Genomic DNA, 6,468 nt, shown 5'->3' with positions numbered 1-6,468 from the left:
CACAACTTGCACTTGTGTTTCAGAGTTTTTAGAAACGAATGATTTATCGACATTTTTGTTAATTAATTTAACAATTAATAAAATAACTCTGGTCTTGGAATTTACCTTTCCAAATCAATACTGTAAGCTATTAATGTTTTTGCTTAGCAATTTTATTTTGCTGTACTACAAAAAGGTCCACTTCACGGAATAGTAGGATGTGCGCTGTAGGCCTGCCGGCGAAACTTGGTCCTACACATATTTAAAGCGATGAATACATTTTTTACGCCCTGCACACTCAGATGATGGAGGGGTGGTGGGTGGTGGGTGGTGGGCGGTTGGGTGTTAATGTGGGTGGTTGGCTGCCGACGCCTATCAATGTGTGCCGCGTCCCAGGCGCAGCATTTCGAGCGTAAATTGTAAACTTTTGATTGGATTGTGCAGCAAGTGGCATGTGCGGTTGCGTTTTCGGGCGACGTTTACGCGGCGTATACGCAACGTGAGTTAAATTATTGGAAAAAATCAGCAGCCAGCAAGCAGCACGCTCCTGTCCGCCCGCGGCTCCTCTATATATCTCCGCTGGCATCGTCCTGTCGCAACTCATTAAAAACTTTTCCCCTACAAACAGTGTTTCCGATTTGTTTCTGCTCACCTTAGCTTGGCAATCTCCGTTTCTGGCTCACACCTGTGCGAGTTAATAGCCTGCTAAAAGGGAAATTTTATGAAACATTATTTACATAATCAAAAGTGATGCTTCTCGACTTGCTGCTAAGATTTAAATGTTATAGTTAATCATGGCTTTTAATCCGAATATATTGTAGTTTCTGGCAAGTGAGTACTGGCCAGTCTATACCAGCATGTTCGCTATTAATTAAGTAATCGTCGACCCATAAAGAGGCCGCCATACATAAGTGATAGCTGAGCCATCCGCTGAAAACCCTGTACTCCGCCACAACTGACAGCTGTCTGTCAACCGGGCCAAAACGCAAAATCAATCAACGTTCGCCGCCAGCGAAAAGTTGTCTATGAAAACGCATTTTCATTATGAGGTTGCCACCGCTTTTTCGACGCGATAGCGCCATGTTGCTTATAAAACTTTGCCAGCAAAATATATATTTTTGTGGCTGTCATATATCTTCTCCGGGTTTTCCGGCTCGAACTTACTTTGGCCTTGTTTTCTGGCTTTGTTTCGCAGTTTATTGGGATTTAATCTGACTCCCCCCACTCAACTGCGACCTCCTTGGACGGGGCGCCTGTGTTCCTTGGTTTTGCCTTATCAAAAATCAATTTGTACCACATTCACTTGGACTAGTAGAGCAGAAAAAAATGTTTGCTTGCGATTTAATGGAGGGTCCTGGGCTCCTGGGCAGGACCAAAGTTAAGTTGCGGCGAAGTGGGGGCAAGCGACAAATTTATGCAATAAAATAAATGCGAATTGTGTACACATTTGTGTAAACTTTTCCATTCGGCCGGGCGACAGACAGACAGGAAGTTTAATTTGACATCTGTACTGGTGTGAGTTTGTGCGGCGCACTGTGTGCGTGATGATGATTTTGCAACTATTTATGGAAAGTTCAGCAACAAATGCAGCACAAAAACTACAATCTGCCTTCGGCAAGCCAAACAAAATGATTTTCTAATTTCCACATGCCATAAAAAACAGTTGCAGAATGCGATACTGAAAGCGAAAAAGCCAGAACGAGTGGGTGAGTGCAAATCGTCATTTGCAATTTACAAGCCAAACTGAACCAACTGAACAAAACGAATGCACATACATATTTACATACATGTATATATCTTTGAATACCAAAAAAAAAAAAGGAAAACGTATGGCAACAAAAATGTTGAAATACCATCCAGCTTTCAAATACACGCGAACAAGTTTAAGCTTTAAAGTTTAAACTGTGTTTTGACTATGAATAAAAGTGGTGCCGATTAATGGTTCGATGTTTGATTAAATTTCGAGGAAAACAAGTTGTTCCCCTGCTAAAGATTATTGATGGTACTAAGATTCCATTCGGGATTATTGCCGCCATTGGCATTAGTGTCACCGCACATAAACAACAATGGATGCGACAGAGAGCGAGGAAAAGTCAGGATAACGATTGAAGCCAGTTGCTCGCCAAGCAACCGAGCACAATTCCGCCGGAAACGGATGTTGGTTGCTGTCGACATGAAGTCCTGTGTCGCTGCGAGAACGTAAGTGCCAATAACGCGGCCTTGCACAGTTCGAGGATCTGAAATTGATAATCAGATAGGGAAAATAGCTTTGACAGATCGTAAAAGTGAGTAGAAATTGGATAATGATGGCATTATGTAAATGTATCCGTATCGCTGCATCATTTAAATGCAGAGATGAGCTCTTTAAAACGGCCCACAAATTACCAACAAGCGGCAGGACGAGCAATGGCGGCAGGAACCTGAAAGTCTGCAACAAATGTTTTTGGGGCTTACTTGAATGCACACACTCGTGCTGCACTCAAACACAAGCGCACACGCTCACCCACACACGCAAACATAGACGTAGAATTGAGGACAGTGCCACGAAACAACAATATTGACAGAGACAATGGCATAATGCATGCAGATGCTGTGCTGCATGCGAGTCACTGTGGTCCCGTACAGTCGCGTTCAGCAAATTAACTCTTTAAAATGAAATGTATCTGTGTGATTGCATTACGCATTGAAAAGGACAGTTAAATAGGGAAATACATTGTTAAAGAGCTGGAAATGCATTCTAATTTGAAATTCAAGAGAAGGTAATCATTCAAAAGACTTGAAAAATATTCACAACTGCTGTTAAGCTGAATAATCAAAATACCAACATCTGTGGGGCACATGCTCGTACCTATTATCTTAGCCAAAACTGTAGGTGTGCGAATGCAAACAATTTTAACAACAGGCGTAACAGGCAGAAAAGTGTCACTGTTTTCTTGGCCAGCACTGGAGTGGGAGGTGGCTGGGCTGGCATCGAGGACAGTTGCATAAACACTTATAGAGCCATTTCGGCATAGTCGTCTAAAAGTGCTGCCATTCACAGCCCCTGGCCCACTCGTTCTCCCAGATACTCCAGTGCATGTATGCATTTGGTCGCTAATATATCTGTTTTCTTTGTTCTGCCGGATGGGCGGGGGGAGGTGTGTGTGTGTGAGTTGTGGCATCGAAAGGATTGGAGTGGAAAGGATTGTTCGGGGCTTTGGCAATTGGAAGCGTTTGCCAGCCCCTTTCAGATTTCGCAACCTGCATCTCATATGAAATGGACAGAGCATTTAACTCAACTGATGAAGTTTTTGGAAAATCTGTTTTATACCCGTGACTCGTAGAGTAAAAGGCTATACTAGACTCGTTGAAAAGTATGTAACAGGCAGAAGGAAACGTTTCCGACCGCATAGAGACCACATATACTTGATCAGGATCAATAGCCGAGTCGATCTGGCCATGTCAGGAACTTAAAAGCTAGAATCTTGAAATTAAGCATGCATCTGCAGCGCAAGTTTATAGCTTATCCAAATCGGAATTTGAAGTGGCATACCTCTAAATGTTTCTGGAGCAATTCTCTAAAAATCTGCATTCAAATTTAGAATTTTATTTTTTTTTAATTTTTTTGTAATTTTTCTGATGTATGATATTGTAGAAATTCAAAAAAATGAAAAACTGTCCCAAGGCTGAACTTCTAAAATCCAGAACTCAACTAATCTTAATCGGATTTTGAAGTGGCATACCTCTAAATGTTTCTGGAGCAATTCTCTAAAAATCTGCATTCAAATTTGGAATTTTATTTTTTTTTAATTTTTCTGATGTGATGATGTTGTGGAAACTCAAAAATGTGTCAAGGCTGAAGTTCTAAAGTCCATAACTCAACTTATCTTAATCGGAATTTGAAGTGGCATACCTCTAAATGTTTCTGGAGCAATTCTCTAAAAATCTGCATTCAAATTTAGAAATTCATTTTTTTTTAATTTTTTTGTAATTTTTCTGATGTATGATATTGTAGAAATTCAAAAAAATGAAAAACTGTCCCAAGGCTGAACTTCTAAAATCCATAACTCAACTAATCTTAATCGGATTTTGAAGTGGCATACCTCTAAATGTTTCTGGAGCAATTCTCTAAAAATCTGCATTCAAATTTAGAATTTTATTTTTTTTTAATTTTTTTTTAATTTTTCTGATGTGATGATGTTGTGGAAACTCAAAAATGTCTCAAGGCTGAAGTTCTAAAGTCCATAACTCAACTAATATTAATCGGAACTTGAAGTGGCATACCTCTAAATGTTTCTGGAGCAATTCTCTAAAAATCTGCATTCAAATTTAGAATTTTATTTTTTTTTAATTTTTTTGTAATTTTTCTGATGTATGATATTGTAGAAATTCAAAAAAATGAAAAACGGTCCCAAGGCTGAACTTCTAAAATCCATAACTCAACTAATCTTAATCGGATTTTGAAGTGGCATACCTCTAAATGTTTCTGGAGCAATTCTCTAAAAATCTGCATTCAAATTTAGAATTTTATTTTTTTTTAATTTTTTTGTAATTTTTCTGATGTATGATATTGTAGAAATTCAAAAAAATGAAAAACGGTCCCAAGGCTGAACTTCTAAAGTCCATAACTCAACTTATCTTAATCGGATTTTGAAGTGGCATACCTCTAAATGTTTCTGGAGCAATTCTCTAAAAATCTGCATTCAAATTTAGAAATTCATTTTTTTTTAATTTTTTTGTAATTTTTCTGATGTATGATATTGTAGAAATTCAAAAAAATGAAAAACTGTCCCAAGGCTGAACTTCTAAAATCCATAACTCAACTTATCTTAATCGGATTTTGAAGTGGCATACCTCTAAATCTTTCTGGAGCAATTCTCTAAAAATCTGCATTCAAATTTAGAATTTTATTTTTTTTTAATTTTTTTGTAATTTTTCTGATGTGATGATGTTGTGGAAACTCAAAAATGTCTCAAGGCTGAAGTTCTAAAGTCCATAACTCAACTTATCTTAATCCGATTTTGAAGTGGCACACCTCTAAATGTTTCTGGAGCAATTCTCTAAAAATCTGCATTCAAATTTAGAATTTTATTTTTTTTTAATTTTTTTGTAATTTTTCTGATGTATGATATCGTAAAAATTCAAAAAAATGAAAAACTGTCCCAAGGCTGAAGTTCTAAAGTCCATAACTGAACCTATCTTAAGTGTATTTTCAAGTGGCATTTTTTAAATATGTTGTAATATTTTTGCACTTTTTTATTAGTCTTGTAAATTTCTATCAATTTGCAAATATTGATTGCAAAAATCAAGATGAGAAGAAACTGGAAAAATAATTAAGATATTAGCTTTCTTATTCAGTAATTTACAAACTGAATAGATTAATCTTTAATACAGCATAGAAAGATAAAAAAAAACAAATTGAAGATTAGTCAAAAATTAGCTGATAGCTTACCTATCATACGATTTCATACCTATACTTTGTATTTCAGGGTATTGAGTAAGGCCAGACTTAACCAATTTTGGTTCATCTTTTTTGTGCAGGTCGAGTAATCGCCGGCATTCAGACAATAATTATGGGCATAACGGAGAACAAATGCCCAAGCCGGACCATTCCAACCCATCACCTGTTGTAGGTGGGCCGCAATTATTTTTGGAAATGTCTGTCCCACTGGCCATGTTGTTGCAACACAATATTATCGGCAGACTGTGTGATAGACGTGAACAGAGCCACCCGAGGAGTGAAAATAGTTGGCATAACTTATTTGGCTGCTGCTGTGTTATCATTTAATTAAGTTTTCTTTAATTAAGTCGGCATGTGGAGTGGATACCGCACTGATGGCTGTGTTGCATGTTGCTGCAACACGCAGAGCCAGCCAGCAGCAACAGAAATTGCAACAGCAGCTCCAACAACAACAATATCTGAGTGGCATCTCTGCTTAATTAATGCGAGTTGTGGGTGGAAAACGTGTGCCTGTTTCTGACTGTGAATATGAGTGCGTGGCATCTCGATTTTTGTGCATTTTCACGCACTCGTGCAAAATTTTAGGAATGATTTCCTGCCACCGCCACTCGCTGCATGTGCCAAAGTGGATTTTCGCATTCGAGTTCAAGTTGAGCTCTTTAAATACTGCATTAGCTGCGAGCCGCCAGTTGACATGCCTCCCCATTCTGCGATTCCCCGATTCCCCGATTCCCCGGCTCAACAATCCACTGAACCACTGAGCCACTGAACCACTGAACCACCGAGGCAGTGACCCACAAAATGTGCATGTCACAGTTGCCGCAGCAATGGCTCCCAAGGTGACTGTTTCATTTTCGTTTGCCGATGTGTTGACAGACCCCACCACGCACGCCCACCTATTTACATATTGAACTCTTCGTGGGGCCAAACCAACAGTCATAAGCAGTGATGATCAGCACGGATTACTCAAAAAAATATATCAATTAATTTAAAACTTGAAGAGAAAAATACTCAGTGAGGTGTTAAAGACCGCCGTCTATTAAAGCGGA

This window comes from Drosophila erecta, unplaced genomic scaffold (genome assembly GCF_003286155.1).
Source record: "Drosophila erecta strain 14021-0224.00,06,07 unplaced genomic scaffold, DereRS2 tig00000000-arrow-pilon, whole genome shotgun sequence".
In the NCBI taxonomy this organism is placed as follows: Eukaryota; Metazoa; Arthropoda; class Insecta; order Diptera; family Drosophilidae; genus Drosophila; species Drosophila erecta.
The sequence above is the reverse complement of the archived record's forward strand: the minus strand, read 5'-3'. Positions refer to the sequence as shown.